This window comes from Ptychodera flava, chromosome 14 (genome assembly GCF_041260155.1).
Source record: "Ptychodera flava strain L36383 chromosome 14, AS_Pfla_20210202, whole genome shotgun sequence".
NCBI classification, from domain to species: Eukaryota; Metazoa; Hemichordata; class Enteropneusta; family Ptychoderidae; genus Ptychodera; species Ptychodera flava.
The window spans coordinates 24,478,957-24,487,889 of record NC_091941.1 but is presented as its reverse complement, the minus strand read 5'-3'; positions in this window follow the sequence as shown (position 1 = coordinate 24,487,889).

The window sequence follows — 8,933 nt, the reverse complement described above, 5'->3', positions numbered from 1 at the left end:
TACCTTTAAACTGTGTTTTATGAGAAAAACACAGAAAGAAAACACAGGGAAGAAAATTAAGAGTATATTTCAGCTCAGAAGGGATTATTCTCAAAAATGGCAACTAGACGTATGATGGTACATAGATTTACAAATTGATTTGCTTTTATTGAGTTTAATATTGATTTCGAAAAATGATTATCCTACTAGCAGGTGCAGGAACTTTGCCTCTTTCATATTTTGTCAAACCAAAAGAGATGCTCTGGGTTCAACTGGTGAAAGAATGCATGAGTCAAGGTGTAAGTGAACCCATCGATCAAAATAATTGAAAATATTACCCTAGCGATACAGAGTAGTTTCGTTGAGTTCCACGGACTTTTGGTTGGATCCAGATGAGGTATGAGGGTGAAACCAGGGCTCAAAATAATTGAAAATATTACCCTAGCGATACTGAGTAGTTTCGTTGAGTTCCATTTCCGTTTCGTTTGAAAATGCTCTTTCCCCATAGTCGGTTTGAACGCTAAGGTTTGCCTCGGCTGTACTGACTGAGAGATGGCTCCTTCTTTAGCTATATTTTCAGAGTTTCGAAAAGATGTCGCCAAGTCTTACGTGTTCCCTGAATCTGCCGGTGTGCTGACACAATCTAATTCTTGCCGCCAAAGGCGCCGCAACGATTGTCTTGCGCCTCCTATCGTATGACATTGACAATGGAAGTAAAAGCGAGACTTCCGGTTGCTTGAACTCAACGAAACCGCTCAGTATCGCATGAGTCAAGGTGTGTAACGCCACTTTGGGATTTGGTGGTTGCCTAGAACAGGCCAATAATTTTGAACTAGTCATCAGATTTGTCAGGTGAAGCTATAAATAGCAGTTAAACCATCATATCTAAGCAAACTTACTTCCCTGAATAATATTATTGGTTCAACCCAAGTGTTTTCTGATGCAAAGTAGAAGTAGGGATGAGAGAGTTCAAAATGGAATTGTAGCATAATTCCGTGGCGAAAATGTTGCTCATTTTAGAGTAAAGTGGAACAGATGGAATCATGTACAGTATACATAAATTTTCAGGGCACAGTAATTCTTTTAAAGAATAGAATTAGCACCAGTAGAAATACACTTGGAGGAATGTTATGACCCTCATATCTGCCTACAGATGTGCTACTCCCATGGTTGCCCATATCATATGGGATGCAAACTGAGATAAAGGTATACAGTCTGTTGTGTCAGCTTGTACAATTTAGTTTCCCTTAAAACATCACCCTCTTCAGGTAAATTTGCTTGTTCCTTTCTTTTTTTTCTTTTTTCCCAAAATATTTCAGAGACCCTTCAGTCTGTATACTCTTAAAGAGTAAAGAGTTTGGCGGGTTTTTTTGTTTTATTTTGTTTTGTTTGTTTGTTTGTTTGTTTTTTTGTTTGGTTTTGTTGTTGTTGTTGTTGTTTTTGGGGGTCCAAGAACTGAAAGGTGAGCACATTAGTACAAGATTTATTATTCAAATCTAGTGGAGAGCAAACAGCTAACAACTTTTCCTTTTGAATGTTCAGGGTATAGTGTTTGATCAGAGTACAAATAGTCATGATGGGTTTGCTCTATTGTGACCACCAAAAAACTTACAAACTCTGTATTTCTTTTCAACGTGCATTCATCTTTGTTGATATGTATATATATTATTCGGTGAAGGTATAGTGACTTGAGTTTCTGTCTACAACATTAAAGAAACACTCAGGCTTGTCAATAGTAGTGCAGCTAACAGTGTTTTTTCAGATTTTCTTTTTAATATAAATAGAGATTTCAATAATATTTTGAACTTGAAACGTTTTTAGGTGGCTGTAAAAGCGTAACTTGTTAAATAATCGATGGGTTGTATAAGTTATGTAAAATGTCAGATGTTTCTGCACACATTGTAATAGTTTTTATTTTATACGATAAAGATTTATACTATCACAGATTGTAGAGTCACTGTTGCAGTTCATTACTCACACCCGACAAAACTAGAAAAAGTTGCTAAGCTTTTACATGGAAACCTGAATATGAAACTCCTGTTCACTGGGGATGTAATGAGCTTGTTCATTGCACATATCTGACCTTAACATATACTTGTCACAAAGGTGGTAAACGTGAGGGTCAGTCATGAGGACAGGGCGTTGTGCTGCAGATATTTCAGAAAGCATGGTCTGCTATGCGCTCGCCGCCTTACGTGACTGCTAAAATTCTGGGCGCTGTTATTTTGCGCTACATTTGTAAAAACAACTCGTTAGAACGTCTTTATCATCCAGCTGCTACATACTCAATAGTTTAGATTATAACAGAGTTCATTTAAAGGAACAAACTTCTATAGACTGTCCCGTTGATTAGCTGCGTTCAATGTTGGGGTGATCGTGGGCAAGACTCGAAAAAATTATAAACAAATGACGAGCGACTAAGTCCTTATACTTAAACACTTAATTGCATAGCAATACACTTCAGAAGTGCAGTATAGCAAGAAAAAACTAAACATCGCATAAAAGATTGTTGTCAATGTCTTTACCTGTAGCTGTAGCTGCTGGAAGTGTGTTTGTAATATATTTCATAGAGACAGCTTATCATCCGAACTTTAAAATGTACAAAAACTTATCTCTTTCATTTTAACTATCAAATTTTGGATAATACAACTTAATTGAAAAACAAGAGAACTTTTCTATCATTTCAATATTTAGGACACTTCATTAAATAATGTAATCCATCCTCCAGAGACATACAAAACGTGAGAAAGGGGTGTATATATATATATATATATATATATATATATATATATATATATATATATATATATATTATATATATATATATATATATCCCAATCATATATGTAAGAGTGTCGAGCTAGAAATCCTTTCACTCTATCTGAGGATTGCAAGATGAAACTTAAGTAATAGATTTCATTACTTTGTACTTGAAGTGATCTGTTTATTTATAACACTCTGCTTTTGCATTGAGCACTGTAATTTCCCTCGAGGACCTCTGTATACTTCGATATATATATATATATATATATATATATATATATATATATATATATATATATATATAACACCGTAATACACACCGTAATTTCTGTCAATGTCAATTTCTGGCACCATGTCGATTATTGGGGGTTTTTTTCGCTTTTGGCTTTAAAAAGCCCAGCAGCTGTTACTGGCCATCGCGTTAATTCCATTATCTTTGCAACAGCTGACCACTCAAGCGACAGTATTCTGAAATATATTTCTTCAATTTATATGTTTCAATATTTAAGGGGGCGTTCATATTATTACGGCCGGGGCTGGGCTAGCAAAATCCAGGGGGTTCACCTTAAATTTGAAAACTGCAAATAGTCTGGTGCCGAAACCTTGATTTTGGTCGAACCCAAAAATTTCGGCCCCACAATGGTTCTCGGTGGTTTCTGTATCTTCAAAGCCTACTGAATCAGGATCTGCATGATGCCACCCTGGCACCCTTGGGCATTTTAATATATTCAAGATGGCCGCCAAGATGGCCGCCAAATATGTAAATTGTGATATCTCAGCTCTGTGAAATGTTATCAAAGTGATTTTAGTGTCGTATGCCAGGTAAACAGGGCCAAGGAATTCATTTCTTTCATTGCCGAACATATGCAACCCTTAATTTGCATACAAATTCAAGATGGCTGCCAAAATGACCTCGAAAACAGGTAAAATGCCATATCTCAGCTCCATGAGAAGCTGTTGGAGTCATTGTGGTCTCCTTTGCCAGGCAAATGGGGCTAAGGAACTCATATCTTTCATTGCCTGATATGTACAACCCTTAATTTGCATAAAATAATCCAAGATGGCTGCCAAGACGACCTCAAAAACAGTTAAAATGTCATATCTGAGCTCAATGACTAGCTGTTGAAGTCATATTGCTCTCCTTATCAAGGTATATTGGGTCAAGCAATTCATATTTTTCATTAGCTGACATGTGCAACCCTTAAAATTCATAAAAATCCAAGATGTCAGTATGTAACAAGTCATATCTCAATACACTATGCCACTGATTTTGGTGTCTTTCGGCATGTTTTACGGGTCAAAGAATTGGTATCTTTTGTTATATTTGCTGTAAAATCAAACATGAAAATCTGAAATAGATACTTACAATCCAAGATGGCTGCAAAGCTGGTTTCCACAACAAATATCAAGGTAGATTTTAGCCGAAATTGCATTTTGGAGACTAATACATTAAGGGTTCAAGGCAGAAGGATAAGTTTCTTTCGTTATATAAAATGTAAAATATTTCATTGAAAGCAATAAAAATGACCATCCAATATCAACTATGGCCACAAAGATGGATGCCACAAAAACATTGAGTCGCATCTTAACCAACCAAGTATTCTTGAGACCTATTTTGTTTTGTTCCACAACAAATATCAAGGTATATCTTAGCTGAAACTGCATCCTAGAGTATAATACATTTCAATATTGGTCGCGGAGTTTTCATTTCTTGTTTTCATGTTATCCCTCTAAAGTTGTACCCTTAGCTTTGCAATCATCATGCTGCAAACAATTTTATAGTTTCTGCCATAGGGACATCAAGAATATGAATGTTTTGCGCTTGACACCCATCCATGGCAGTTTTAACAGTTTAATTGCAGTCAAATTATCGATCCAATCTTTAATTGAATTGTTGTTGTTTTTATAATTAAACATATAGACACCTTGCTCCTCCGAAAGCAATCTTCATCACCAGTTCAAATCCACTACCTGACATAAAAAGGTCTATACTGATAAGCATGTGCAATTTTCCTTGTGTCTCGGAATGAAATCGAAAGTACATAACAGTGCTGACGTGTTTCTTATCACATCACTTCTCCAATAGATGGATTGCAGACTAACCTGTACTGTTTTGATGGCTTGTGCAAGCTTTATTGGACTATGATAAGAAACATACCAACAACCAAAATGTATGCATACAACGAGCCACAACTGCTAGGTGCCCATGCTGTGTCTTGTTATGGTGCAGTGGCCTACATGCTAGCCATGGGAGCCGCAACACACTAAAACTGCAAAGATAACGGGCATAACAACTGGCACACTCATAAATATAAATGTAGACAAAAAAAATGAAAAAAGTAAAGTATTGATGAACATGTAATATAGATATTCATATTTATCTCTTATCTAATACTCTTTTGTTATTGATTTTGCAAAATCTTTATTCTACTTTATGATCAAGATCCAATCGGTATACGACTTCAATAAAGGCTTTCTTTACTTCACTGAACTTTATATATATATATATATATATATATATATATATATATATATATATATATATATATATATATATATATATATATATATATATATATACATTTAAGGAACGGTATTGTGAACAAATATGGAAGGTCTCAAATGGATTTCTGTGAGTTCGTTCGGCTGAAAGATGAATCAGTCAAATCACTTTGCATTTAACTTTTAGTCAAGGCTAACCAGCTCCCTAGAAGTGCATACATTCATTCCTAATGGATATGCAGGTGACCCTTCAGATTCCACAGGAAGTTACAGATGCTCTTTAACTCAACTGGCTGTGACATCTGTATTTTCTACGAGTATAGGATAACAAGCAACTGTCAATAATAATGGCCCTGCTAATAACAAAAGCGATGAAGGATGATTTTGTGCAAGAATCTTACCGAATTTTACAGTTCTGGTCGAAAAATTGTAAATTAGTATTTGGGTACATTGTTACAGATAAGTATTATAAACGTGCCACCAAATGCCACCAAAATCAATTTCATTAAATACTCAGTAAGCTGAAGTATTACATATTTGATATGGCAGCTATTCCGGCGATCATATTTTCATTGCATTGATAAATGGTAGGTAAACAGTTCATGTAATGGGAAAAGTGGGTTCCTCGATACCTAGCATGCCGCCAATCTCAAAGATGAGCAATGATAATATAAGTTAAGGCTACATGCCTGTTTTGCAACTCTTTTTAGGGCATCGATGATCAGATGTTTTGACTTCACTTTTGATATATAAGTTGCATTGAACAGTATTATATACAATTGACCCTTAAAATGTATCCAAAGACGCAAAACTTGGTCTCGCAAGCTACTTAGTAAATAGAGACATGATGTAATATTTTTGACACCATTATAAGCATTAAAAGATAAACTCCCTGTTTGCAATGTTCTTGAAAGTTTTTTCAGGTCAGATAACAAGAGATTTAAATTCTGCGACCAATAAAACATGACCATACTCATAAAAATAGGTCCTAAAGAATGCTTGATTGGCAAAGATGCAACTCACACCTCACTAAATCTAACATTGGTGTTTGTAATGCAATTAAACCGCTCAAAGTGCTCTGAATTGGTGCCAAATGCAAGAGGTTGGTATTCCTGCTGCCTATGAATGACACTCTAGCAGAAACTAGACACTTGTTTGCAGCATGACAGTTGCAAAGCTTAGGGTACAACGTCTGATGGATGACATGAAACCTGGTCGTCATTGTCAAATCAGAAAACCATACCCGCAATGATAAAGGTATTCATAGAATGACTCTGCCACACCCACTTGCGGTCATATATTTAAAGGGCAGCACTTTAAAGATCCTGCTGAAATTGACCTGAGTGACTAAATTGGTGCAAAGATAAACAAGACAGATTCGTCAGGAAGGCTCAAAGATGACCAAACAAGTCACTTCTCTGCAAGTGCACAAGCATGCTCAGCAAATTCGCCTCGAATAACTGAAGCTTATTTATTGTGGTTGATTGACAAATGATGAAATGACCCTTCACGTTGTATGGAAAGGTACAGTTCATTATAATTTAATTTAAATGGATGGTTTGACAATTTATATGAATGAAAATGTGAATTCAATGACCTCTCAAACGGATCCAAACACATACAACCTTGTGTCGAAGATGCTAGATAAATCTTGTTGTAATGTTTTATGAAACCATTATAGCGGCAATGTGGGATAAAATCCTTCCATTAGAAGTAAGATTTTTCCAGCTCAGAAAACAAGTAATGAAAAACCTGCGACCAATAAAACCTGACCAAAAACAACGAAATAGGTCTCAAGATTGCTTGGTTGGTTAAGATATGACTCAATGTTTTTGTGGCATCCATTTGTGTGCCCATAATTGATACTGGGTGGTCATTTGTGCTTTTCATTTGTGCATTTTTGCTGAAATATTTTACATTTAACATAACGAAAGAAACTTATCCTTCTGCCTTGAACCCTAAATGTATTAGTCTCTAGGAACCAATTTCAGCTCAGATATAAATTGATATTTGTTGTGGAAACCAGCTGAGCAGCCATCTTGGATTGTAAATATCAATTTTAGATTATCATGTTTGATTTTACAGTAAATATAACAAAAGATACCAATGCTTTGACCCGTCAAACATGCCGAAAGACACCGAAATCTGTGGCATATTGTATTGAGATATGACTTGTTACACACTTAAACAGATATTTGGATTTTTATGCAAATGTTATGCAAATTAAGTTTTGCACATGTCAGCTAATGAAAGATATGAATTGCTTGACCCAATATACCTTGCAAAGGAGAGCAAAATGACTTCAACAGCTGGTCATTGAGCTCAGATATGACATTTTAACTTTTTTGAGGTCGTCTTGGCAGCCATCTTGGATTATTTTTATGCAAATTAAGGGTTGTACATATCAGGCAATGAAAGATATGAGTTCCTTAGCCCCATTTGCCTGGAAAAGAAGACCACAATGACTCCAACAGCTTCTCATGGAGCTGAGATATGGCATTTTACCTGTTTTCGAGGTCATTTTGGCAGCCATCGTGGACTTTTATGCAAATTAAGGGTTGCACATGTTCGGCAATGAACGAAATGAATTCCTTGGCCCTGTTTACCTGGCATACGACACTAAAATCACTTTGATAACATTTCACAGAGCTGAGATATCACAATTTACATATTTGGCGGCCATCTTGGCGGCCATCTTGAATATATTAAAATGCCCAAGGGTGCCAGGGTGGCATCATGCAGATCCTGATTCAGTAGGCTTTGAAGATACAGAAACCACCGAGAACCATTGTGGGGCCAAAATTTTTGGGTTTTGTGCTTCGGCACCAGACTAAAAGGGGGTCATGTCTTCTTCAAACAGCTCAGAGGGGGGGGGGGGTCACTTAATTTTCATAAGTATCCATTCCTTCATAAAGCAAAATCAGTGTTCAGAAATATTCTGGGAGATAAAAATGATTCACTGCATGATTTCATTCTCTGAAGTCATTTAACTGTAAATCTGAACAAAAATAGAATTATCGGTCACATGAACATCTTGACTTGGCAACCCTGAGGCTTGTCTTATTGTAAATTGAGCTCACTGAGGGCAATGAACAATTCCTATTACTTACGTATTAGAGATATAGCAAGTTTTGTCAGGAAAATTATCATTTTAACAATCACCTGTAGATACTAGTACCAAGTCAGAAGAGGAAATTCGAACATGTCAGACCTTTTCTTTTTGGATTCTATCGCTACCCCTTCCAGAGGTGTTTGTGCACAGGCGCTCCTTAGCTGGGTAGTCTGCTAAGGAGATCAATTTTCGGATCGATCTATTGATCCGTATTGAGTATTTAGGTTGCAGTGGCGGGCATATCGACTACGGGATCAATAGATCGATCCGAAAATTGATCTCCTTAGCAGACTACCCAACTAAGGAGCGCCTGTGTGTTTGTGTGTGCAGCAAGCAAAGTGGGGGGGGGGGGGGGGTTCATGAATTTTTTGCCATCTTAAAAGGGAGGGGTCATCAATTATCAATTTTTTGGTGCAATGGGTAGGGGGTTCACTTATTTTGAAATGCGCGGGAACAACTTGCCGGCCCACCCCCGCCATAATAACTGAACGCTCCCTAAGTGCCTTGACTTGAGCAAGCTTGGTCCACCTATAGTAATGGCCGCCATATTGGATTTTTAGTGGCTTTTAGTGGTTAG